Here is a 27914-nt window from a genome sequence, read left to right as displayed (position 1 = left end):
TTCTTAATATATAAAGAGCTCTTACAAACCAATAAGAAAAATACTGATAACCCAATAGAAAAGAAAGGACAAATGGTATGACTAGGCAGTTTATACACATACAAAAGTTCTAAATACTTATAAATATATGAAAATACAATTGATATCACTCATAATTAAACTCATGAACATTTAAACATTGAGGTACCTTTTTTCACCTATCTGATTGGCAAAAATAAAGCTTAATAATACACTTTATTGTCAATTGTGTGGAGAAAAGACATTCTCATACGTTGTCGGTGGCAGTATATGTTGCAGTAACCTTTTTGAATTGCAGTTTGTCAATATCTATCAAAATGTTACAGGATGTACTTTTGACCCAGTGATTTCACTGCTATGAGTTTAGCATAGTGATGTCTTTGGGACTTTCTTCCAAAGAGTATAGCGTTGGAATGAGGGAGTGATTTACAGTAAAGAAAACTGACAAACACTACCTCCAGGCCAAGTAATCAAGATTAGCATCAACAGTGTTAAATACTGAGTATGTACCTTTGATAAGGGCAGATAAGAATGGTACTTCACCTCTGTGGTATTCTTCCCTAAAACTCATAACCTTAGTATAATCATGAGAAAAACATGAGACAAACTCAAATTGAGGAAGATTCTACAAGATACCTGGCCAGGGTTCTTCAAAGCTATCAAGGTCATAAAAAAACAAGGATGCTCTAAGAAACTGACACAGACCAGATGAGGCTAAAGAGACATGGTGATTAAATGTAATGTGGTGTCCTGGATAGGATCCTGCAAAGGAAAAGGAAAGATGCTCAGTATCACTAATTTTTAAAGAAATATAAGTCAAAACTACAATGAGATATGACCTAACACCAGTCAGAATGGCCATCACTAAAAAGTCTACAAATAAAAAGTGCTATAGAGGGTGTGGAGAAAAGGAAACCCTCTTACACTATTGGTGGGAATGTAAGTTGGTGCAGCCACTATGGAAAACAATGTGGAGGTTGCTCAGAAAACTAAAAAGAGCATTACCACATAATACAGCAATCTCACTCCTGGGCATATATCCAGACAAAACTATAATTCAAAAAGATACATGTACCCCTATGTTCACAGCATCACTATTCCTGATATCCAAGACATGGAAACAATTTAAATGTCCATCAATAGATGAATGGATGAAGATATGGTACATATATATTATACAATGGAAGGCTACACAGCCATAAAAAAGAACAAAATAATGCCATTTGCAGCCATATGGGTGCAACTAGAGATTATCATACTAAGTGAAGTAAGTCAGAAAGAAAAAGACAAATACCATACGATATCACTTATATGTAGAATCTAAAATATGGCACAATTGAACCTATCTATGAAGCAGAAACAGACTCACAAACATAGAGAACAGACTTGTGATTGCCAAGGGGGAGGGAGTGAGGGAGGGAGGGGCTGGGAGTTTGGGGGTTAGTAGATACTAACTGTTACATACAGAATGGATGTACAATATGGTCCTACTGTATATAGCACAGGGAACTATATTCAGTGTCCTGGGATAAACCATAATGGAAAAGAATTTCTAAAAGAATGTATATATAACTGAGTCAGTTTGCTGTACAGCAGAAATTAACACAACATTGTAAATTAACTATACTTCAATAAAAGAAAAATTAAAAAAAAAGGAAAAGGATATTAGTGGAAAAATTAGTGAAATCCAAATAAGTATAGAATTAATAACTAAAAGCTGGGACTTCCCTGGTGGTCCAGTGGTAAAGAATCTGTCCTGCAATGCAGGGGACCTGGGTTGGATCCCTGGTCGGGGAACTAAGATCCCACATGCAGTGGGGCAACTAAGCCCACGTGCCACAACTATTAAGCTCTCTTGCCTCAACTAGAGAGCCCACATGCCACAAACTACAGAGCCCATGTGCTCTGGAGCCCTCGCACCCTGGAACCCGTGCACCACAACTAGAGAGAAGCCCACACGCCACAAGGAAAGATCCCACAAGTCACAACGAAAATCCCACGTGCAGTAACTAAGACCCAACACAGCCAAAAATTAAATTAAAAAAAAAAAATTAAAAACAAAAACAGAATTCTAGATGGTTCTTACATAGCCAGCTTGGCTCCAGGCTGCCATTATGTACTTGAGAGTCATTTCAGTGGAATGGAAGTTCTCAAAATTTGGTGTGTGGTAGAATTACCCAGGGAGTTTGTTAGCCCTGTAGATCCCACCAATTCTGATTCAGTAGGTCCGTGGTGGGCTTGGGGATGTGCATTTTTTAAAAACAAAAGCCAAGTTTTTTATTTGTTCATTTTTTGCATTTGAAATACTCTCTGACGACATCCTTGGGATTCTTTGCATAGTCCTTTACTAAAACCACCCATCTGCAACCAACCTTTCTACAGGGTTTTCCCCCTCTGTCAGTATTCCAGAGGCCTACTCATTCCCCTAGTTTCTTATTGTCATGAACCTCAGTGAGGTTGATTTTTGTCAGCACAGAGGGCCTCCACGAACTTGACATACATGCACTCATCGCAGTTGGATATAAGGCCTCAAAGATGGGCTTGGCACTAAGACGTTGGCAGCTTCACAACTTCCATGCGCTGGGTCGTTGTGGAAGAAGGCAGTCTTCAGTACCTCTCGCAGAGCAGTGTTAACGTCCATCACACCTCCAGCAGCAGTGCTATGGCGGTGCATTGTGGAGCCAAATCTTGAATGCCCCTGAGCCCCTGCCTCTGCCCAGGGGATGGCAGGGAAATGGGATATGCATTTTAATTATTTTTTATTGAAGTATGGTTTATTTATAATATTGTGTTAGTTTCAGGTGTACAGCAAAGTGATTCTAGATGTTAGATTATTTTCCATTACAGGCTATTACAAGATATTTAATATGGTTCCTTGCGCAGCAAATCCTTATTGCTTATCTATTTCATGTATAGTAGTTTATATCTGTTAATTGCATACTTCTAATTTATCTCTCTTCCCCTCCCTTTTCCCTTTGGTTACTGTAAGTTTTTCTTTTTTCTTTTTTTTAAATTAATTAAGTTTTTGGTTGTTGTTGGGTCTTTGTTGCTGCACACGGGCTTTCTCTAGTTGTGGCGAGTGGGGGCTACTCTTTGTTGCGGTGCACGGTCTTCTCAGTGTTCAGGCTTCTCAATGCGGTGGCTTCTCTTGTTGCAGAGCATGGGCTTTAGGCATGCGGGCTTCAGTAGTTGTGGCTCGCAGGCTGTATGGCACAGGCTCAGTAGTTGTGGCACATGAGCTAGTTGCTCCGTGGCATGTGGGATCTTCCCTGACCAGGGATCGAACCAGTGTCGCCTGCATTAGCAGTCGTATTCTTAACCACTGCGCCACAAGGGAAGTCCCCGCAACTTTGTTTTCTATGTCAGTGAGTCTGTTTCTGTTTTGTATATAGATTCATTTGTACTATTTTTTAGATTCTACATATAAGTGAGATATTTGTCTTTCTCTGTCTGACTTATTTCACTTAGTATGATATTCTCTAGGTCCATCCATGTTGCTGCAAATGGCCTTATTTCATTCTTTTTTATGGCTAATATTCCATTGTGTATATGTATGTATATACATATATATATATACCACATCTTCTTAAACCAGTCGTCTGTTGATGGTCACTTGGGTTGTTTCCATGTCTTGGCTATTGTAAATAATGCTGCTCTGAATATTGGGGTTCATGAATCTTTTCAAATTAGAGTTTTTATCTTTTCCAGATATATGCCCCAGAGTGGGCTTCCTAGATCATATGGTAGCTCTATTCTTAGCTTTTAAAGGAACCTCTATACTGTTCTCCATAGTGGCTGTACCAATTTACTTTCCCACTAACAGTATAGGAGGGTTCCCTTTTCTCCAAACTGTCTCCAGCATTTATTATTCGTAGACTTTTTGATGATAGCCATTCTGACCAGTATGAGTGATACCTCATTGTGGTTTTGATTTACATTTTTCTAATAATTAATGATATTGAGCATCTTTTCGTTTACCTGTTGGCCATTTGTATGTCTTCTTTAGAGAAATGTCTATTTAGGTTTTCTGCCCATTTTTTGATTGGATTCTTTGGTTTTTTTTGATATTGAGTTGTATGACCTGTTTGTGCGTGTGTGTGTGCGTGTATTTTTTTTTAATGAAATTCTTTTAAAATTTATTTTTATTTGGTTGCATCAGGTCTTAGTTGTGGCTGCTGGCTCCTTAGTTGTGGCATGTGGACTCTTAGTTGCGGGATGCATTTTGGATCTAGTTCCCTGACCAGCGATTGAACCCCGGCCCTCTGCAATGGGAGCTTGGAGTCTTAACCACTGAACCACCAGGAAAGTCCCTTTTTGTATATTTTGAATATTAACCCCTTGTTGGTTACATTGTTTGCAAATATTTTCTCCCTGTCTGTAGGTTGTCTTTTCATTTTCTTGATGGTTTTCTTTGCTGTGCAAAAACTTTTAAGTTTGATTAGTCCCATTTGTTTATTTTTGCTTTTATTTCTTTTGCCTTGGGAGACTGCTCTAAGAAAATATTGCTAAGATTATGTCTGAGAATGTTTTGCCTTGTTTTCTTCTAGGATTTTATGGTATTATATCTTATATTTAGGTCTTTAAGCCATTTTGAGTTTATTTATATATATATGGTTTGAGGGGTTATTCTAATTTTATTGATTTACATGTAGCTATCCTGCTTTCCCAACACCACTTGTTGAAGAGACTATCTTTTCTCCATTGTATATTATTGCCTCCTTTGTTATAGATTAATTGACAATAGATGTGTGGGTTTATTTCTGGGCTCAGGATATGCATTTTAAGTAAGTGCTACAAGGGCTTCTAAAACGCCACGTTTTGGACACACTGCATTGGAAACCAAAAATCTGATAGTCTATTCATAATTACTATGTCTATCAATAGGTTGTGAATTCAGTTGGAACAAAAATCTGAAGATAGAAAGATCATGAACTTCCACTCATTATGTAACATCTCCAGTCTATCTGGGGCACTCAATGAGTTGCCTAATAGAATTATTCTTTTCTTTCTTTTTTCTTTAAGAAATTTTATTGAGATGTAATTGACATACAATAAACTGCATATATTTAAAGTGAACAATTTAACTTTTTTTCTTATTAGTAATGTATATATGGCAATCCCAATCTTCTTTTTTTTTCTTAAATTTTTATATTTTGGCTGCATCAGGTCTTGGTTGTGGCCCAAGGGATCTTTCATTGAGGTGCGTGGGCTCTTCATTGCAGTGTGTGGGCTTCTCTCTAGTTGTGGCATGCAGGCTCCAGAGCACGTTGGCTCTGTAATTGCGGCAGGCAGACTCTCTAGTTGTGGTGTGCAGGCTCAGTCATTGCCCTGTAGCATGTGGGATCTTAGTTCCCTGACCAGGGATCAAACCAGCATCCTCTGCATTGCAAGATAGATGCTTAACCACTGGACCACCGGGGAAGTCCCTCCTAATAGAATTCTTGACCATCATTTGACATGTGATAAGTGTGAAATGAACAGATACTGAAAATAAGGAATGAATAGGAAACCTCCTGACATGTCACCCTTTCTGATCATCCTGACCTAGAATAACCAGAAGAGTTTATTTCCTATGGCACTTAATTCACATTTAAGTCATATTCTTTTATTTTTCAATGCGGGCACAACGTCAACCATGAATTTGTTTGCAGAATTAGAGCCTGATGCATATCTTGTACTTCTTCCAAAGGCATCCTATGCCCTCTTTCTTCAGGTTCTCCCTGCCCATAGTTTCCTTTTTTGGGGACTGTCTTTCCAAACCAATCCACAACCCCCTCCAACCTCCCCGCCTCCCACCAACACATTCCTAGTTAATTCCTACTCAAGTCTTAGCTTAAAGATCATTTCCTCATCCTGCCTCCCACACTGGTAAGGACCCCTCCAACATGCTCCCTGAGCACATAGTCATTCCAGCAATACCACCATTACTTAAAAGGAGAACAAGCCCAGAATTCCTTTCTTAGTGCTTTGTTATTTTTTTTTAATCAATTGCTTGTGTTTTCACAAGTAAGTTCCAGTGCTGTCCAATAGAACTTTCTATGATAGTGGAAATGTTCTTTATTTGTTCTTTTAACTTTTTAAAAATCTTTATTGGAGTATAATTGCTTTATAGTATTGTGTTAGTTTCTGCTGTACAACAAAGTGAATCAGCTATATGTATACATATATCACCATATCCCCTCCAACTTGAGCCTTCCTCCCACCCTCTCTATCCCACCCCTTTAGGTCTTCAAGAAGCATCAAGCTCATCTCCCTGTGATGTTCTTTATTTGTGCTTGGGTTTCAATCCAAGAAATCTGTACCTCCTGAAACCAAACAATGCATTGCTTCATTATAACTTACCTTTTATGTTGTTGTGCATTTTCTCCTATTTCCATCCATTTGGCTAAGGGAGCAGGAAAGGTTGGAGGAAACTCTTCCACAGAAGGTGATATTGATGGTTGTAGCAGTGAAGAGGTGTTTCCCTGCAGAACAACAGAGACAGGTCCCACAGGCAGATGGAACGCTGTGCACAAAGGTTCAGAAGCGTGAAACAGCAAGACAAAATACAGGAGGTCTCACAGTCAAAGACAGTTAGTGTATAAGGAGGACATAAGGTGAACCCAACACAAACATTTCATATAAGATATGGAAAAATTGATTAGAATTTGATCTTGGAAAATGAAAAGAAAAATTATAAAAATAATCTATATTGTTATTTATATTTTTAAAAAGTTAGTTACAATTATTAGGGTAATAATTGTAAGTCTTCCTTAATTTTTGGAATAAAAAACAAAGTGTTGATTTAGGGTTTGGAAATCTACTTTTTAAAAAATGTGTCTGGTAGCACATTTGACAGATAGGTTGAAAGTCCTTCATTTTTCTCAGCTGCCCCCCTTAAATCTATAATTTTCAAATATTTCTTTTTTGAAGATCCTATTAATGTCCATTTTTTCCTCTTTAACTGTTAACTTGTCTAATTCTGTGAGACTCTTATTTATCAGTATTTACCTGTGATTCTGATATTCCTTCAACATTATCTCCATCAATTTCATGAAATCCTGAATTAGGGTTATTCATATAATGATGATTTTGGTATCCCAAACTAACCATACACATTTAGATAATGATTACCAGCTTAAGAAGAACCTTCTACAGTTCAGTATGGCTGGAGTGTTGTGCATGGGGCAGGGAGCAGTGGGAAAACCCTGATATTTACCAGCTTCAGCAAGTAACTCTGACTTTCTGACCTTCAGGTTTCTAAGAGTTCACTAAGACTGCACAAATGGAAACCCCAAACATTTTGTGAGGAACATGACCGTCCCTCAGGTAATGCTCATGGTCTTCCTCTGCAATGCTTTGGATATCCCATATTACGTTTGATTGATTGATTGATTGATTTGTGGACAGATTAGATTTCTGTCTTGTCACTCTGTCAGATAAGCACAAAGCCTGATAAATGAAGTTGTGTGCTGCAGAGGGACAAAGCAAGGAAACATTTGTCAATTTTTAAGACAGAGGTTCCCAAGAAGCTAGTTTTCTATTGAATAGAGAGATAAAGCAGAACAGGAATGTGAGATATTACATATGCTAAGGATGATATCACTGAGACTAAACAGAGCTCACATTTGTAAGACATGCAAAGATTTTTTATTCCAGGGCCAAGGGATTCTGGAATCCAGCCCTTCCTACTTGTCATTCATTCTAGAGAAATAAATAAATTAGGCAGTGAAACAGGAGAATCAGCATGCCTCATTGCAATCTTAGAATTGAATTTATAAATAAAAATTAGAAGATGGAGCACATCCTGGACTCTTCTGAGGAATTATTGACAAATGTGGGACTCTCCTGACAGCTAATCTGAAATGCAGTTTTTCTGTCTTTTGTTCTTAAAATAATTTTTGAATTCATATTTTAAAGTATTTGTTTTGGAATGCTTTATTTCCCTCAAGAACAGAGGGATTCTTCGGAAAGAATTATATGCAAACATTAGCTAAGTGGTTTGCAACCATTTACAATGGAAATTTATATGCAGTGCTGGTGGTCTAAAGTGTAATCTTTATCATACAATCCCCATTATTTTGGAGATACCTCAGAGACTAACTCTTATGAGACAGTTAAGGAGCAAGGCTCTGATTTTCTAATGAGAAACTGAAAATAATAATGAGATTTGATATCAGATTAGAATCATAAACTCGTGAACAGAGAAAGAAACATATTTGAGATTTTAGTCTTTGTGTTCCATGTTCCAACCACATAATAACAGTATCTCAAGGGAAATTTATCATAATTCCTTTGAGGTAATATTTGCAGCTATTTTCCTGTTGTGGGTTAATTTCATGGAAACAAATCCCAAGGATGAATGATCATGTCTAAAGGAGAAAAGTGCTGATAGGCTGTGTCTTAATCATACACATCCTTCTTGGGAAATTTTTAACCAAGAATTGAACATGTAAACATTAAAGGAATATTTAAGGAAACTATTGATTTAAGAAAATTTGTTTTTCTTAGAAGAGCAAGACTAGATACCAACAACAGGGCACAGAGAAAATCTAAGCTTCCCGACACAAATGTCAGAAAAGATCTACTTATCCTCTGTTACTCGTCATTTCTAATTCCCCCATACAAGAGTGTTCTTTTTAACTTTCTTAATATATAAATAAACTTTAATGAATCAGTAGGGAAAAGCTCAACCCAACAGAGGATATGAATAGGCAGTTCATAAAGAAAGAAACATAAATGGCTTTTAAACATGAAAAATGCGTTAACTAGGCAATTATTAAGTCAAATTAAAAATAGAAAGTTATATAAGAAATGTAATCTTAGTTCACAACTTGACTCAGCAACAAATAATATTTACATAGAAATAATAACCTAAATGCTGAACCTAATATACCTGTAAGTCGCTTATTGAACAAGAGGGACTTGGAAGGTTCCAGCTGCAAAACTGTTATCTCACTTTTTCAGACCCATGGCTGAACTATCAGACAATTTCTATCATGTTTCTAAGTACTTTTAGGTTATTAATGAATAGTCTCCATTTTTTTCAGGTTATCCAAAGTCCAATGTCATCTAATATCAGAACACCAAGCTCTTATCCAGTTTCTGCTTCTCCTCTTCCATAGCTTGGGCTTGACACAAGGCTTGAAATTTGCAGTGGACAAGAAATATGGGCAGGGTTGCCAAATAAAATACAGAACGCCCAGCTAAATATGAATTCCAGAAAGCAACAAATGCTTTTAGTAGAATTACATCCCAAATATTGCAAAGGATGTACTTATACTAAAAAAAGCATTCATTGTTTATCTAAAATTCAAATTTAACTGGGCATCCTGTACTTTTATTTGCTAAATCTGGCAACTCCGAGTAGAAGGTCAACATCACTTTATTCCATCTTGCTCACTGTGCTGCCTCTGGCTCCTCTAGGGTCAGATAAATACACAGGAAGGGTAGAATGAAGGGGAAGAAAAGCTCTTGCCTGCAGAGTTGTCATCTGCCATGAGTGCCCTCTTCGTATATGATATGTCCAAGGTTGATTTGTGGGAGAACTTCCATCACTGGGATGTTTTTGCTGTACTTTCCTTGACCTTGAAGATGCCTCATTTGGCTGGCTACTGACAGCTGTCCACTCAGCACCTGGCTCCTGTCTGTCCACTTTTTGTTGGGGTCATTTTTCATCCTTCCAGATGGTACTGTCGGGTTGAGAACTTTTGAAAGCAACCTATTGGTAGCTCTCTTCCACAGAATCCAATCTGGCCCACAGAAAACCACATCTTTGCCCCACCAATCCCTGGAAATGCTGGCCAACCTTAACTCTTTGTCCTGCTACCAGGAAGACTGTTCCAGCCAGCCTTTTTTCATGTATTAGTCACCAAGTCACTGTCCCTGCAAACTCTCAGTCTCTCTGAGGATCCTCTTGAAGTCCCCCTCACTCAATTCAGGATGAGTGGCAGGAGTCTTCCTCCCCTCTAGCACTAGGGATGGTGTGGGAAACACAGCACTCTGCTAACTCTCTCCAAAGCAATGCCCAACACAGGCTCCTTCAGCTCCCTGGCTAATTCTTGAGACTGGAGGTAGTTAGTGGCTAAGGCTGGAAGAATCACCTTGGGGCCACCTGATTTGCAAGCCGTGCTTGGATTTCTAGAATCTCTGTTTACAATGTGGGGGTGCTTTGTACCTATTGTTCTCAGCTTTGGTATCTCAGCTGAATTTCAGAGACTTAAGAAATCTATTTTAACAATCTATTACATAACTAAAAATGGTTATATAATTATACTGTGAAGAGGGAAAGTCTGTGTGTGTGCATGCGCACATGTGTGTGTGTATAGTGAGCAAGGGCTTGTTGTAAACGCAGACCCTCATTTATCATAACAGGAAGGCAGAAGAGTGTATCTAAAACTGATAGATCAAGAAGTAACAGTATAAGCACACTACTTGGAAATATGGAGATAAATACCAGAAAGAAGACTCAAGTAATTGAAAGTGCTTGCCTTTGGGGAGTAGGACTGGGGATTTGAAGATAAGTGGAGACAAAATACTGCTATTTTTCACTTTATGCCTTTTAGTTCTATTTTTTAAAAAAATGTATTACTTTAATATTTAAACAATACTTTTTGCCAAAACCACAAAAAGTTATGCAGTCATTAAAAAGAATGAGGCAGTTCTACATAATAATGCTAGCTAACACTTATATAGTATTTTAAGAGTATTGGACATAGTCTAAATTCTGGGCATATGTGTATTTGCTAGAGCTGCTGGAACAAAGTACCACAAACTAGGTAGCTTAGAACAACAGATATTTATTGTCTGTAGGTCAGAAGTCAAGGTGTCAGCACGTCCATGCTCCCACTGAAACCTGTAGAGGAGGATGCTTCCTTGCCTCTTCCAGCTTCTGGCAGTCCCAGATGTTCCTTGGCTTCTGGCAGCATAACTTACTTCTTCACATGATGTTCTCTCTGTCTGTGTGCCTGACTGTGTCTGTGTCCAAATTTCCCCTTTTTATAAGAATACTAGTTAGATTAGGATCCACCCTAATGACCTCATTTTAATTTGATTATCTCTGTAAATACCCTATTTCCAAATAAGGTCACTGGAAGATACTGGGGCGTGGGGGGGGGCATAGGATTTCAGCATATCTTTTGGGGGGAACACAATTCAACCCATAACACCATGTAAGGACCCAATGAGGTGGGTACCATTATTAGTACCACTTTGCAGATGAGTAAACCAGAGCACAGAGAGATTAGGTAATTTGGTCAAGAATACATGGTTAATTAATGGTAGTACTGGAATTTAAACCCAGGAGATCTGGCTTCCAAATCCTGTACTTTTAGCTACTAGACCATACTCTCTTACATTAAGTGCACAAAGCAAGGTGAGAGCAAAGCGTAGAGTATGCTGTCATTTGTATGAAAAAAATTGGGAATGACTATTTCATACATGGTTACATATACACAATACATTTTTGGAAGAATGCCCAAGAAACTGACAATAGTGTCACCTCTGGGGAGGAGGATTTAGGGGCAGGGAAGTGAATCTTTTCTTTAATATGTATTCTTTTAAAAATTTGAAGTTTGCTGGGAGTTATTTGTTTACTGTATGTAAGAATTAATTTAAAATATTTCAATTAATGCACCCAATATAGGAACACCCAAATGTGTAAAACAAATACTAACAGATATAAAGGGAGAAATTGACAGGATTACAATAATAGTAGGAGACTTTAACATCCCACTCACATTAATTTTCTGTCTGATCTTCCAGACAGAAAATTAAGAAGGTAACAGAGATCCCAAATGATACAACAGAACAGTTAGACTTAATTGATATTTTCAGGGCATTATATCCAAAAAAACCAGAATACACATTCTATTTAAGTGCACATGGAACATTCTCTAGGGTTCCACATACTAGGACACAAAACAAGCCTCAACAATTTAAGAGGGTAGAAATTATTTCAAATATCTTTTCTGACCACAATGACATGAAACTAGAAATTAACCACAAAAAGAGAAACCAAAAAAAAAAGGATTACATGGAGACTAAACAACATGCTACTAAAAACCAATGGGTCAACGATGAAATCAAAGAGGAAATTTTAAAATACCTTGAGACAAATGACAATGGAAACACAACTATACAGAATCTATTGGATGCAGCAAAAGTAGTTCTTAGAGGGAAGTTCATAGTGATAAAATATTTCAATTAAAAATGAAAGCAAGAGGAATGTCCTTTCATGAATGCCATCCCCCCACGTTACAGGGGCTACGTGGATAGTATGTTGTGGAAGTATGTGAGGAATCTGTTTGGGGGCAAATGATCTAAGCATTAGTTCCCAGACAACTTCTTTAAGAAAGACAATTGCTTTGAAGGACTATTTTAGTGGCTATATAACTTTGAGTAGAATTTTTAGGTAATGGAATATTATGCAGTCATACACTTCACATTTTCATGTAGAATTTAATGACCATGGGAAATATTCTTCTAAAATATTAAGTGAACTTGTGTAGATAGATATTTGGCTTTCTTTTAAAAGAATGTTGAATAGAAAAAGCTAGAAGGAAATATTAACCGTGAGTATTTTGTGTGAGGCTGAAAGAATTATGGGTGATGTTTACTTACTTTTTTTGCCCTGTTTTTAAAATTTCATTTAAATTCAAAGATAGAATTTAAAACATTTCTTAAGGAACTTCCCCGGTGGTGCAGTGGTTAAGAATCTGCCTGCCAATGCAGGGGATATGGGCTTGAGCCCTGGTCCAGGAAGATCCCACATGCTGCGGAGCAACTAAGCCTGTGCACCACAACTACTAAGCCTGCATTCTAGAGCCCATGAGCCACAACTACTGAACCTGTGTGTTGCAGCTACTGAATGAAGCCTGAGTGCCTAGTGTCTGTGCTCTGCAACAAGAGAAGCCACTGCACTAAGAAGCCCACACACTCTAGTTCTGTGAAAAATGCCATTGTTAATTTGATCGGGATTGCATTGAATCTGTAAATTGCTTTGGGTAGTACAGTCATTTTCACGATGTTGATTCTTCCAAAATGCCCATCAACAAATGAATGGATAAAGAAGATGTGGCATATATATACAATGGAATATTACTCAGCTATAAAAAGGGATGAGATGGAGCTATATGTAATGAGGTGGATAGAACTACAGTCTCTCATACAGAGTGAAGTAAGTCAGAAAGAGAAAGACAAATATTGTATGCTAACTCACATATACGGAATCTAAAAATGGTACTGATGAACTCAGTGACAAGAACAAGGAAACAGATACAGAGAATGGACTGGAGAACTCGAGGTTTGGGAGGGGGCGGGGGGTGAAGGGGAAGCTGAGATGAAGCGAGAGAGTAGCACAGACATATATATACTACCAACTGTAAAACAGATAGTCAGTGGGAAGTTGTTGTATAACAAAGGGAGTCCAACTCGAGGATGGAAGATGCCTTAGAGGACTGGGGCAGGGAGGGTGGGGGGGGGACTCGAGGGGGGGGAGTCAAGGAAGGGAGGGAATACGGGGATATGTGTATAAAAACAGATGATTGAACTTGGTGTACCCCCCAAAAAATAATAAATAAATTAAAAAAAAAAAAGAAAAAAAGAAGCCCACGCACCACAATGAAGAGTAGCCCCACCGCTCTCTGCTCTCTGCAACTAGAGAAAGCCCACACGCAGCAATGAAGACCCAAAGAAGCCCATACATACATAAATAAAATTAAAAAAATAATAAACTTATAAAAAATATTTCTTAAAATGTGCTAGAAGTGTTTCTGGTAAGCTGGATCCACTCCCACATGGACTGACACTGCCTCCTCTGAAGAGATTTCCATGGCAAGATGAGTGTGTGTGCCCCAGAGTTTTCTTTCCTTTAGAGCCAGCCTGGCAACCCATTTTCACCTGTAGGCACTCCTACCCTTAAACTACCACTTCCCTAACTTGATTCCCCAATATGACTTTTTAGAGAACCAGAGGTGTGAGGGTGGTCTGCAAAGTATCAGCTGTCATCCTTGAAATTCTTTTAGGATTATTCTCTTTCAACTACCTGCAGGATGTAACTTTGTTCTGTAGGCCCAGCCTCAGCTGACCAAGAGCAGATATCACTTGAGGCTACTTGCGTTGCACACTGTACAACTCAAGGGTGTCATCCATGTGTATTGATGTAAGTAGTGTCTCCCAGTGAGGTGTATGGGAACAGCCCTCGTCGTAAGACTTATCTGGTTTCCTGGAGAGGTTGGACTTCTTCCCTCACTAGCCCGTTGCTTATCAGCAGACTGCTACAATAACAACCCAGTGACAGCTCTCAGCTTCCCCACTGAGGTTATGTGTCTGCATGTTGGGCTTCCCTCGTGCCAGCTGGCATATGACTCAGACATCATTAAACCGTCCTCAGCCCAGAGCCCGGCGAATTCTCCAGAGAGCTGGAGGTCAGGCCTTCAGGTCCAAGTCAGTGGCTAGCAGCACTTTTTGGCTTGCATTCTGGAAAGGATTTTTGTGGCATTCTCAAGGATGATTACATTAAACATTAGACGAAAATAAAACCTGCTATGAAGTAAGGCAAGAGTCCTTCAGGGACTGGAAACACTCTGATCTCGAATCCTTTCTTCTGATTGGGCTGGGAGGCTCCCCTCAGCCCTGATCATTCTAATAACTAAAGAGGTTTGCGTAGCACTTAGATGTCTGCAAAGAGCTGCTGATGTCCAGGTCATATAATGGAGGGGAAAAAGTAAATTATAGAAAAGTATTGTGTGCTTGATTCCATTTTTGTTATGATAATCATAAATCAATATGATTCTAAATAGATATTTGGAGGAAGTTCACTTAAAAATGATCAGTGGTTATCTCTAGGTAGTAGAATTTGATGCAGTTTTTTACTTTTTAAACTGTAGTTCTCAGTCCTGTAAGAACTTTTTTTTTAACCAGAGCATGCATCATTTTATTCGACTAAAACCAGAAAAATCATTTTTCTGGAGAGCAATTACACACGTCTCTTTTGACATGAGTATAACCTTAGGCAAATTAGCTTGCTTCTCTTGCCTCAGTTTTCGTCATTATAAAATGGAGATAATGATAGTTCCTACCTTATGAGACTGTCAGGATGGAATGTGTTAATATATGAAAGTACTTAGAAAAGTGCTTAAAACATTGAAATGCTCAATGTTATTATTTTGGTGGTCATGGTAGTTGGTGTTCATTTTATTATTATAGCTCCACATTATGCAGTGACATCAGCAGGACAGGAATTACCCAGAATAAAAAGCCAAATTATTTTTGCAAGGCTATGAGACAGATTAGTGATAGTTGACAAGAAAGACATCATTGCACTGACACATTTCCACTGAGAGCCAAATGGTTTGTACAACTGACGATTAGTTTGCTAATAAAACTAAGTGTCAGGGAGTAAAAAGTCTTCAGTCAGGTAACTTTCTAGGAGACAAATTCCCAGGAAAAAATGTGGTGATTTTTAGGATAATGAACTTCAAAGAAATGTATGAAGGTTGTAATGAGACAAGAACTTCTGTATGAAATGCCTTTACAGCATAGGCTGGCAACCTGCAGCTACTCAGTCTGTTTCATCAACACAGAACCTTCAAAAAGAATCTGGGAGGGATGGTGAGGCGATGCTGTGTATATTAACCCCTTGGGTTTTTTTTTTGCAGTGAGGGGTCCCTGTCTGGCATGCGTATGTTATGAAAGGCCTGGGAAGCTGTGGTTTGTAGATGTGCACAGGTCAGGGCACCAGGCTCTCTATGTGGTTTAGCTCCTGGAGCCTAACACTGAAATACTTGCTCTGAAGCTCTCCCTAAGTCAGTTCCTGGCTCAGATGCCTCTGGCTCTAGCCTTCTGGTGATGGGGGCACCTAGATGTGAATCCCTCATCCCGGCTGTTTCATCTGATGACAGCTGATAGAGGATATAGCAGCAATGGTATGTCATCATTCAAGCAGATCTGAACCAGGGACCCAGGTGAAGAAACCAGTGTGTGTCCTAATCATCTCCAAGGATAAACCAAACAAAGCTGTCTGCCCATTAAGGATGTACCACAACAAAAACCCATTATCATTCCACTTAGAGGAATTCTGTGCTTAAAATTCCACAGTAATTGTGAGCACTTTTCACGAGCCATGTCATGGCTGAAAAGAGGAATTCTTGTGGGCAGCATAAATAGATAATGTTTATGAAACCCAGACACAAGAAGGGCATTTGTGCATCTTTCTGGTAGATGAATTGCTTTGTCATCCAATGTCACCCCATGATAAAAGTAAAACATCAGAACCACTGGTAGAAAACAGACAAATGCAGACTCTTCAAAAAGGGGGATAAGAAATTACCTTTGTATGCATATATTAGTTCTTATAAAACAGAAACTAAATACAAATATTTTGAAGTAACACTTAGCTTAATGACCTGCATATGTGTTGTTATTTTGTTTATTTACACCATACTGAGGATAGAAGTGATTATTTAGAAAATAATTTGGAACCTGGTCTAATATAGACCATGGAAAAAAGCCCAAGCCTCCACCCCTCTAGCAGTACAGACATTATTTGACCTTGAAGGGTTTTAGAGCAGTTATTCCAATGACCACCTGGGTCAATAAAAGAAAAACCTTTACTGATTTGAGCCACTCAGCTTCTTGGAGTGGATTCCAAGATAAACAAGTTGCAAATATTCGCTTGTTAGTATTTGTAGGCAACTGAGCTGAATCCCAAGAGTTTGGAATAAGATGGTCCTCTGAGAACTAAACTATAATATCAAAACATAATGGATTGAAATAGAAATATTCAAAGCCACCTTAAAGAAAGAGAATGCTACCCAGGCAGGGCTTTGCTACCATAGAAAAGGCATGGAGGGAAATGCTAGCCAAAGGGCACTGCTTAGGGGAACAGAAATCTTAGCCCAACAGCTTTTGAGTCATGACTTTTTTTTTTTTTTTTTTTTTTTGGCCTGGAAAGGACATTCCCCAGTTGGGATAGAAGCAGAAGATTATCACTGAGTGACTATAAATGTTCAGATTCCTAGATTAGAACCTCCCTCGTGTGAGCAGGATGTATTATGCTGTGTGTGCCTAATAGCATGGAACATTCAATTAATCCCACTCCTCTTGTTCTCATTCCATGTTTATAATCAATCTCTTGCTTACTCTGCTTTCCCAGGTCAGTGTCTCTACAAAGAAATTGTGTACGGATGTCATGTATTCCTATCATGACAATTATTTTTGATATTGTGAATGAATTTAATTGCTGTTCAGTTTATGATTTGGCTTCCCACACAACTTGACTACGGAGGAAATGGGCTGCCCGTGCCCACTGAGGTGTTCCAGTCTACGGTCTCCATCATGTTTTGATTTTGTAGCTTAAGTCACAGTGGGCACCTTCATTTCCTGATTCTTAGAGAATAACATCTTCGCACCCTCGAAACATCAATGAAAGCAATGTATGGAGTATGCCTCTCAATCAACACATTGGTGTTCTGGTTTTATATCTAATCTCATATACCTGGTTAAGGTGAGTGTGACTGACAAAACTAGGTTCCTAAGCCCGTACGACCAAGGACCACCCAGCAGACCATGGAAAAATTTCAAAGGTAATAGGGTGTCCCTTGAGGTCTCCTGAGAAATAATCTGATTGCCTTCCCTAGAAAGGGACACCCTCTTGTCTCTGGGTGGAGGGGGCAGATCATGCCCCTCTTTTTTTCTGTATAAATTTTGGACCTTATATATTTAAATGAGCTTACTGGTCTTATGGGATTACTTAAGACAAACTAGTAAAAAGTTGAGAGATATCTATTCAAAACAGTGAATTTGGCTTTTGAATAATTGACCTGAAGCTATTATTTTTGGCAATAATTAGCCATTAGGACCAAATGCCTGTTAAGGCCACTCTTGGATCATGATAGTGTAGTCTGCATATAAGAGAATGTGTGTCTTTCTTTCCCCATAACAGGAAGTTATGCATCCAGCTGACCCAAAAGGAGTAAAAATATTATTACGATCTAAGTGTAAAGGAGGAGAGGCCAAAAACAAATTTCAGTTTTATCCTAGAGATTGGTAACTGATCTTTCAGCTTAGCCTGGACACAATTGAAGTCCATAAAGTCACAGCTCAAGGAAAATCCTATAAGAACCACCATTTATGTTGTTATAGACAGATTTCTCTTCAAAGTAGAAAAAAATCTAATAGTGGCTTATAGTGGAATAGTTACACCTAAAACCTGGGGCTCCTCATGTTAAGTACTGGCCTGAAAAACCCAGACTTACATTTTATAAAGAAAAACTGGCCACGTTTTGCATGGAACTCTAACAAATTAATAGATCTGTAGTCAAGCAAAGAAAATAATTTTCCACTTTTTTGTTAATTAAACTTTTTGTTTTGAGACAGCCGTTTTAAGAAATTATATGGGAGGACACCCCTGGTGGCACAGTGGCTAAGAATCTGCCTGCCAATCCAGGGGACATGGGTTCAAGCCCTGGTCTGGGAAGATCCCACATGCCACGGAGGAACTAAGCCCGTGTACCACAACTGCTGAGCCTGCATTCTAGAGCCCGAGGGCCACAACTACTGAGCCCATGTGCTGCACCTGCTGAAGCCCACACGCCTAGAGCCCTTGCTCTCCAACAAGAGACGCCACCGCAGTGAGAAACCTGTGTACTGCAACAAAGAGTATCCCCCGCTCGCCACAAGTAGAGAAAGCCCAAGAGCAGCAACGAAAACCCAATGCAGCCAAAAATAAATAAATAAATTAAGTAATTAATTAAAAAGAAAGAATACAGAGAGATCCTGTGTCCTTTTCCCCAGTTGCCCCCAACAGTAACATGTAAAACTGTTGTATGAGATCGCAACCTGGATATTGACATAGATAAGAAGCCTTTTCATAGTCACACTGACTTCCCTCCCACTCCCATCACTCCTTAACTCCTGGCAATCAGTAATCTGTTCATTTCTATAATTTTTCCATTTCAAGAATGTTATGTAAATGGAGTCATACAGTATGTAACCTTTGGGGATTGGCTTTTTTCACTGAACATAATCTTCTGGAGATTCATCTGGGTTGTTGCACCTATCAATCGTTGGTTCCTTTCTATTGCTGAGTAGTATTCCATGGTATGGATGTGGGGATGTACCACAGTTTGCTGAAGTATTTACCCATTCAAGGACAAATGGGTTGTTTCCAATTTTGGACTGTTATGAATAAAGCTGCTAAAAATATTTGTTTGTAGGTTTCTGTGTGAACATAAGTTTTCATTTCTCTGGGGTAAATGGCCAGGAGTGCAATTGCTGGGTCATATGGTAGTTGCATGTTTAGTTTGTTTAATAAACTGCCAAACTGTTTTGTAGAGTGGCTGTACCATTTTGCATTCCCAACAGCAATGACCGAGCTTCTTCACATCTTTGCCAGCATTTGGTATGGTCACTATTTCTTATTAGACATTTTGATAGGTATTAGTGATATGTCATTGTGGTTTTAATTTGCATTTCTCTGATGGGCAATGACGTCGAACATCTTTTTAGGTGATTGTTTGGCATTTGTGTATCCTCTTGAATGAAACGTGTCTGCATATCTTTAGCCCTTTTTCTAGTTGGTTTGTTTGGTTTTCTTTACTGTTGTGTTTTGAGAGTTCTTTATATGTTCTACATCCTGGTCCTTTGTCAGATATGTGGTTTGCAAATATTTTCTCCCAGTCTGTAGCTTATCATCTTATTTCACAGAGCAAAATGTTTAATTTTGATAAAATCAAATTATTAATTTTCCCTTTTATGGCTCTTGGTTTTGGTGTCAAATCTAAACACTCTTATCTAGTTTTAAATTCTGAAGATTTTCTCATATTTTCATTCTAAAACTTTTATAGTTTTACATTTTATATTAAAGTCTGTGATTCATTTTGAGTAATTTTTTTTGTAAAAGGTGTGACATTTAAGTTGAGGCCTATTTTTTGGCCTATGGTGTCCAATCACTCTAGTACTATTTGCTTAAAATCTGTCTTTTTCCCATTGATTTCCTTTTCCATGTTTATCAAAATCAGTTGGGCATATTTGTGTGGTACTATTCCTTGGTGCTCTAGTCCATTCCATTGATCTAAGTCCATGCCTTCACAATGCCACACAGTTTTGATTCCTGTTGTTATATAGTAAGTCTTGAAGTTGGGTAGAATGATTTTCCCACTTGATGCTTCTATATCAAAATTGCTTTAGCTATTTTAGTTCCTCTGTCTTTCTATATAAATTTTATAGTAGCCTAGTAAAATCTGTAAAATTTTTCTGGAATTTTGATGGGAATTGCATTAAACCTATGTGTCAATTTGCTGAGAATTGACATCTTTAATAAACTGAGTCTTCCAATCTATGAATACAGTATGTCTCCATTTATTAGATCTTCTTTGATTTCTTTTACTAACCTTTTTTTAGTTTTCAGCATTCAAGTCCTGTACATGTTTTATCAAATTTATATCTAAGAATTTCATGTTTTGAGTGATTTTATTTTTGTTTTTTGTTTTTTATTTTTTTTGAGTGATTTTAAATGGTATTATATTTAAAAGTTTTGATGTTCACAAGTTCATTGCTGGTGTATAGAAATACAATTGATTTTCATATGTTTATTTTGCATCTAGCAATCTTGATGAACTTATTATTTCTAGGAGTTTTTTGGGGGTGCAGGGATAAATTTCTCAGCGTTTTCTATATTATTATGTTATCTACAAATAGTTTTGTTTTTTCCTTTCAATCTGTATGCCTTTTATTTCCTTTACTACCTTATTATACTGGCTAGAACTTCAAGCATTATGTTAAATAAAAGTGGTGAAATTAGATATCTTTGCCTTGTTTCTTAGGACAAAAGCATTCAGTCTTTTACCATTAAGTATGTTGGCTGTAGGTATTTTGTTGATGTTCTTTGTAAGTTTGAGAAAGTTCCTCTCTATTCCTTTTTTTTTTTCCTGAGGGCTTTCACCATGAAGGATATTGAATTTTGTCAGATGCTTTTTTTGCATGAGTTTATATGATCATGTGATTTTTCTTCTTTAACCCATTGACTTAGTGGATTACACTGACTGATTTTTGAATATTGAACCAGCCCTGCATTCCTGGTATAACCCCATTTGATCATGGTATATAAATATTTTTATATGTAGCTGGACTCTCTTTGCTCATATTTTGTTAAGGAATTTTGTGTCTATATTCATGAAGAATATTAAACTGTAGTTTTCTCCCTTTTTTGTAGTGTCTTTGTCTAGCTTTGTACTGTTATATAAATGAGTCAAACATGGCCTCTGTGTATTGGCCCCCCAGGTCATTTATTTCTTCACTGCAGGCTGAGACCCATTAGCTTAAAAGCCCACTGGCACCAAACTCAAATTTTTACACATCCAACATCCAGTTATCTTAAACATAGTCCCAACAAGCAAACATGTAGCCATTTAGGGCTCCCCTGCTTTGCATATCTCTTGAAACCTCATCTAGCATTTGCTGGCTTTTGGTAAGATAAAACCTTGTGGTTGTAAGATCCCAAGCTGCTGCCCTTCAGAGTCCTCTAATGCAGAGGCTCCCCACCATGCTGCTGAGTGGCATCACGTAGGCATGGAAGCCCCCTCTCTGATCACCCTCTCCTCTGGGAGTTCCCTTGCCTCCCTCCCCTTCTGGTGGGTGACCCCCTTGCCATAAGCCTCTGGTTGGTCGCATACTGAGAGGGACTTCCCCTCACATGCAGCCCTGTCAAAGCCCAGCCTGATAAACCTCGCATGTTGCTTCCTTTGTGGTTATCTCTCTTGTCTTGATCATCCCCCAAATCCCTCAGATCCCCTACAGACATCAAGGTGATACCAGCTTCAGAAACTGAACTGGGAAGTTTTCTGTTTTCTGGAAGAGATCACGTAGAATTGATGTTAATTTTTCCTTAAGTGTTTGTAGAATTCTCCAGTGAAATTATCTGTGCCTGGTGATTTCTTTGGGGGATCTCTTAATTAAAAATTCAGTTTCCTTGATAGTTATAAGGTTATTCAAATGATTTATTTCATACACGGTGTGGTGAGGTTGTTTTTGTTTATCAAAAAATCCATTACTTTTTCCGTGCTGTCCTCTTTTTCCTTTCCTAGGAATCCTATGATGCAAATGTTAGATCCTTTATTATAGTCCCACAGGTCCCTTTGTTCATTTTTTTTCTCAAGTCTGTTTTTCTCCCTATTGTACGGATTAGGTCATTCTTGTTTTCCTATCTTCAAGTTCACTGATTTGTTTCTTTTTCCCCTATCCACAGAGTCTTTAATTTCTGTTCTTGTATTTTTCAATTCTAAGGTTTCTATTTGGTTCTTTTTTTTTTTAATGCTTTATTATTTATTTATTTATGCTGTGCTGAGTCTTAGTTGCAGCATGTGGGCTCTTAGGTGTGGCATGTGGACTTCTTAGTTGTGGCATGTGGGATCTAGCTCCCCGACCAGGGATTGAACCCAGTCGTCTTGTATTGGGAGCACGGAGTCTTACCCACTGGACCACCAGGGAAGTCCCTATTCGGTTCTTCTTTATATCTTCAATCTTTTGATAAGACTTTCTCTTTCTTTGATGAATCTATTTTGTTTTGTTTCAAGACTGTTCTTCATTGCTTCCTGAACCATTTTTTACGTGGCTGTTTTAACATCTTTGTCAGATCATTCTGACGTCTCTGTCACCTTGATGCTCATATCTATTGATTGTCTTTTTCCATTCATTTTGTGATTTTCATGTGTTTTGGTATGATGAGTGATTTTTTAAATTTAAACCTGATATGTTTGGGTATTATGAGACTTTAGAGCTTATTGAAACCTTCTGTTTTAGCTGGCTTTCTCCGACATTGTTCTGTCAGGGGAAGCCTCATTACAGGCAAGTGGGAGTAGAAATCCAGATTTTCCACTCGGCTCTGTTGACACCCAAAGGAGGGAAGTGCTCCTTATTTCCACTGAGAAGGGGTAGGAGTTCCAGCTTTCCACCAGGCCTGCACTGGTACCTCTCTCGCTGGGAGAGGTAGGAGTACCTCAGTACTGCTCCGCATGTGACCTCCACTGAGACCACAAGGTGGGGAGTGGCCTTGCTATAGCTGGGCAGTGATGAAAGTCCTGACTCTCCTCCAGGCCTCCCCTGACATCACTCCAGTGGGAAGGAAATGGGTGCTGCGTTACTGTGGGTAGGGGTATAAGTCCAGGCTCCCCGCATGATCGCCACTGATTCCATGAAGGGGGTCTGCCTCCTATTCTGTCCTTTCTCACACCGCCTTGGGAGTGACTTTTACATTTTACATTCACAGTTTACATTTCAGCCTCATGAGGGTGGACATCTAGGTTCTCTGTTTAACCTTTGTTATCATTGGCGGGGGTGGGGACACAGTTCTTTCAATGATGTTTGGCCACAGTAGAGCAGTTTTCAGCTAAAAGTTTTCTCGCCTTGCCAGGCTGCCTGTTTTCTGGTTCTTTGGCTGGAGAGTGCAGGCTATTGTTGGGGCCTTTTTTTTTTAAATTTTTTTCCTCGGCTGTTGGCATGTCTACGTTGCTGGCCTCTTTAGCTCCAAGTCTGAGATATACGAGGCTAAGAGAAACTCCGGAAACTCACCACTGTGCTATTCTTTCGAGCTCAGTGTCCCTAGTTGGTCTGCCTTTCACTCTCCATCTCAGTCTTCTTATGATTGTTTTTCATATAATGTTCAGGGTCTTTCATTGTACTTAGTGGGAAGAATAGGAAAAAGTGCATCTATTCCATCTTCCCAGCAGCTGAAGTCCCTTGTTTGCCATTTTGAAAAATGGACAAAACCCACACTCTGGGTCAAATGAGAGAGCGTCATTCCCATGGGATTCATAAAGGAAACTAGGTTGGTAATCATGAGGTGACTGTTCTAGGTGGTCCTCCAAGCAACTTTGGAGGCTGGGAATCTCCTCTAAGCATTTATTCAGCTTGAAATTTTTGACCAACTATTTAAAATGAGGCACAATGACCAGGTTGCAGTCAGAGAAAGATCGGAGCGGTTGACCTTGATTTGTAAATCAGTGGCGAGTCACCCACATCTCAAGCCGGAGCTTTGCCTTCACGACCTTGTTACCAAGTTTATGTCTTTGCTAACTGTCCCCCGAATCTACCCTCATCACTGTCTCTGACAGCCAGATTCACATCCTCCCCCTGGGATTTATAATTCCTACTTTTTTTAGGTGACGAGAAATGTATAATAAGCTTCAAATCTGATGATACTTTAATCACTTCTATATCCTCAGTCTTTGTCAGTGTAGGTAATTGGAGCGTGTCTGCCACCTTTACCAGCACACTCTGGAGGTAGAACTGATTTTTGGCTATCAGTGATTCCTTGGTAATTGATAAGAGAAGAAATTGCACCTTGAAAGGCAGAGGTTTAAGTAGATGTCAGCTGGTAATAGGTCACCAATTGTGTTGAAAGTCCTTGGGTCTAACCTTCCCATTCCAAGTTCATGTGCATCCAGACTCTGCCTTAGAAAGAGAGAGAAAAGATCCCCTTCTGCTTGTTCTGGAATATTCATTCTAAAGGTGGAGACTTTATCAGGATTAGGCTCAGCTTTGAGTGACAGAAAAATCACAATGGCAGTAGCTTAAACAAGATAGTAATTTGTTTCTCTCTCACATGAAAGTTTGGAAGGGCAGTCCAGCACTGGCATGGCGGCTTTGCACTGAGCAGGGACCTGTGTTCCTTTCATCTTCTTGCTTTTCCATTCTCAACATATGGCTTTCACGTTATGGTTCAGAGAGAAACAGGACATACCTTTCCCTATAATGAGACTTCCTTGAAGTCGTGCCTACTCTTTCCCACTGGCCTAAGTCACAGGGCTACTGTTAGTAGCAAGAAAGGCTGGGTAAGGTAGTGCTTGTTCTGAGTGGCCAAGTGCTGATTTGTTCTGTTAATATTACTGAGAAAGAAAGGGAAAATGAATATTGGGGGCTACTAACAATTTCTGTCACTGGGACTAACAAGGAAAAAATCTATAATGCTAATTATGGGGGACCACCCCAACTCCTGATTGAGCTTCACATGCTATCATTTCTAAGTATTGGAGGATTTTTCCATTTGATGACTACATCTGTCCTTAAGAGCAGGGCCCATGAGGAAGCAACCCTCCTCTTCTACAGTAGCCCCAAATGAGTGTGATCTGACTCACCAGCACGCTTGATGTTCAGGTCCAAGAATGATTAATTCATCCATGGAGACTGTAGAATAATACAGAATAAATATTATGGCAAAGAGATCACACGTCCAAGCAAATAGCATGCCCTTGGCAGGGGAAATATAAATGTTAAAAATAAATCACATCCAGTCTGCCAGATCAAAACCTTAGGAGATTCCAGTCTCTCTGAAGCTAGCAGAAATTCAAGTGACCAAACCATGCTTCTCTTAATTTCCCCCCAAAATATGGAGAGATAAATCCGTGAATATGAAGAGATTCATTCTAAAGTCTGACTCAGTTGTAAGCATATAGTGTGAAAACCTACCTGCAAAGCCAATGTTAACAGGTTTTATAATTTTAGAGTACTCACTGGTTGTGGCCCCCAGGGACTCCCAACTAAGTATGTCTGAAATTTACCAAAATCAAAAATCATCTGCTGATATTGCCCTACTGTAAAATAAAAATTTTACCTGTTTACAGCTTCTCACTTCTCTAGAGCTCAGCAATCTGCAGCCTCTTAGGAACACAGATAAGAAACACACATCTTTGACAAAATAAAATAGTTGTTAGAAGAACTTATGTATTTTTTCCTTAAGGAAGTCAAGATTATCCATTGGGTCCTGACTCACAGCACATGTAGTCTTGCACTACACACAATTCTAACAAGCATATTACCTTCTCATTTCCAAACATGTTGGAACTACAGGCATACATCAGAGATGTCCCGGGTTTAGTTCCAGACTATGGCAATAAAGTGAATATCACAGTAAAGCAAGTCACACAAATTTTTTGGCTTCTCAGTGCACACAAAAGTTATGTTTACACTATATTGTAGTCTGTTTAGTGTGCAATAGCATTATGTCTGAAAAAAATATACAAACCTTAACTAAAAATACTTTATTGCTAAAAAAAATTCTAACCATCATCTGACAAAGCAGGTTGCCACAAACTTTCCGTTTTTAAGAAATGCAATATCTGTACAATAAAGTGAAGCACAATAAAACAATATATGCTGCATAGAAGCAGAAAGAGGGCTGTGCAGACTGGCGCATGAATAGCAACAGGAAGTATGAGTGTCAACCTGCCAGCACGAGAGGAGACAAAAATCTACTTAGATAGAAAGGGACTCCAGTAAATCTGGTTTCCACAAATATGTAATGGGAGGACAAAAAGCCATGCACCTTAGCAAGTTCTGGTTAAAGTGCCACGTCTTCTCTCAGCAAACATCAGAATGCTCACTCTGTTACCCTTGCATCAGGACACAGGAATGAATTCTGGCCGATGAAATGTAAACCCAAGTGCTTTGTGCTGCATTCAGATATGATCTTTAAATTTTCTTGTAAACTACTTCAAACTCTCTCTTTAAAAAAAAAAAAATTATTTATTTTGGCTGCACCAGGTCTTTGTTGTGGCATGTGGGATCTTTGTTGCAGCATGAGGGATCTTCAGTTGCGGCACGCAGACTTCTTAGTTGTGACGTGCGGGCTCTTAGTTGCGGCATGCATGCAGGATTTAGTCTCATGACCAGGGATTAAACCCGGGCCCCCTGCATTGGGAGCACGAAGTCTTACCCACTGGACCACCAGGGAAGTCCCCAAGCTCTCTCTCTTATATGTCCCCAAATGCAGAGGTTTCAGGGATGGAGTGTGATGCCTTAGAACATGTTGGAGCCCCAGATAGAAGGAGACTGGTCCCTGAATGACTGCATGGTACAAAACACCTCTACTAACCTACATGGTACTGTGATGTCAACTAGAAATATTTTGTTGGGTCAACTCACTGAGTTTTGGGGGTCATTTGTTACAGTAACTAGAATTTCTCATCCCAGGTAATATAGAAATTAGTGTTGGAAATGCTGTTTAAAAACACAGCAAAACTTATGGCATCACACAGCAAGCAGCAAGAAACAGACATAGAATGCTGATGTCTAGAAATCCATGTAATACGGTGGCAAAAAAATTGGCAAAATGTCACCTGTGATGTCTTGGAGGCAGACTATGTACCTGTTGAACTTGCAGCTCTGTGGGAAGAAATTGGAAAATGAACATTAGTAGTTTCTGGTGGTTGTTGTCGGCTGCATTTGGCAGGCTATCACAAGAAAGAGATGAGCACGGGAAAATAATGGACAATTTGCAAGCAGAAGTGAAAGGAAGAGAAAAATCCATCATTTCAGTGTCTTACAGAGTTGGAAAACCTAACTTTTAAGGCTCCAAACTGCAAGATATGAGAACAGATAAGATATGAGAACAGAACAAAGCCAAAGAAAATTTCTCAGTTCAACAAAGTGGCTCAACTCTACATCAAGGATCAGATTGAGAGTGTGGCCTGCCAACCAGGTCTGAGAGTTTTGAAGGTAACCACCATGAAGCTGAAAGAGACATTGGGGAAGGGGGTGAGTTGGGAACAGAAAAATAAGGCAGGCTTGAAAACTATGTCTAGGAAGGAACTTTGGGTAAGGTTACTGGCACAGAGAACAGACTGGAAGTAAAGAGATCAGGAACCTACAAAGATTTTGAATCCAGGAACCCAGACTAAAAACCTTTTGGCTGTTCAAACGTTGGGTCCCCAGTCTTGCTTCCAAGGAGGACATTGTCACAGATACATACTGTGGCTAAAGAAAGTGATGCACATTGAAGACCAGGCCAGAGGGTGGATTCAGGAGCCACCAAAAACAATGGAAAGTTTCTCCCAGAGAGAAGAATTAGGGCCTTATTTTGAGTATGAACACCTAGAGGATTTCAAATTTCTACTGACCTGTGACTGCTGTGTGTCTTGTCT

General features: G+C 39.0%; 1 protein-coding gene, 1 long non-coding RNA gene and 1 pseudogene across 2 annotated transcripts in view; 1 reads left to right on the top strand and 2 right to left on the bottom strand.

Moving 5' to 3' along the window:
* Positions 1-27914, top strand: part of UBR5 (ubiquitin protein ligase E3 component n-recognin 5) — a 216307-nt gene that overhangs the window by 14298 nt on the left and 174095 nt on the right. The window lies entirely within an intron of this gene.
* LOC130854479 (uncharacterized) lies at positions 1-27914 on the bottom strand. Its single transcript, XR_009054030.1, has 4 exons — positions 27891-27914; positions 27111-27156; positions 6361-6482; positions 1-780 (listed from the first exon to the last, which is right to left on the bottom strand). It is a non-coding gene; the product is annotated as an uncharacterized LOC130854479 (long non-coding RNA).
* Positions 2257-2745, bottom strand: LOC130854478 (40S ribosomal protein S12-like; annotated as a pseudogene).

The sequence above is a fragment of the Hippopotamus amphibius genome, chromosome 5 (genome assembly GCF_030028045.1).
Source record: "Hippopotamus amphibius kiboko isolate mHipAmp2 chromosome 5, mHipAmp2.hap2, whole genome shotgun sequence".
NCBI classification, from domain to species: domain Eukaryota; kingdom Metazoa; phylum Chordata; class Mammalia; order Artiodactyla; family Hippopotamidae; genus Hippopotamus; species Hippopotamus amphibius.
This window is presented reverse-complemented; position numbering and strand designations above follow the sequence as displayed.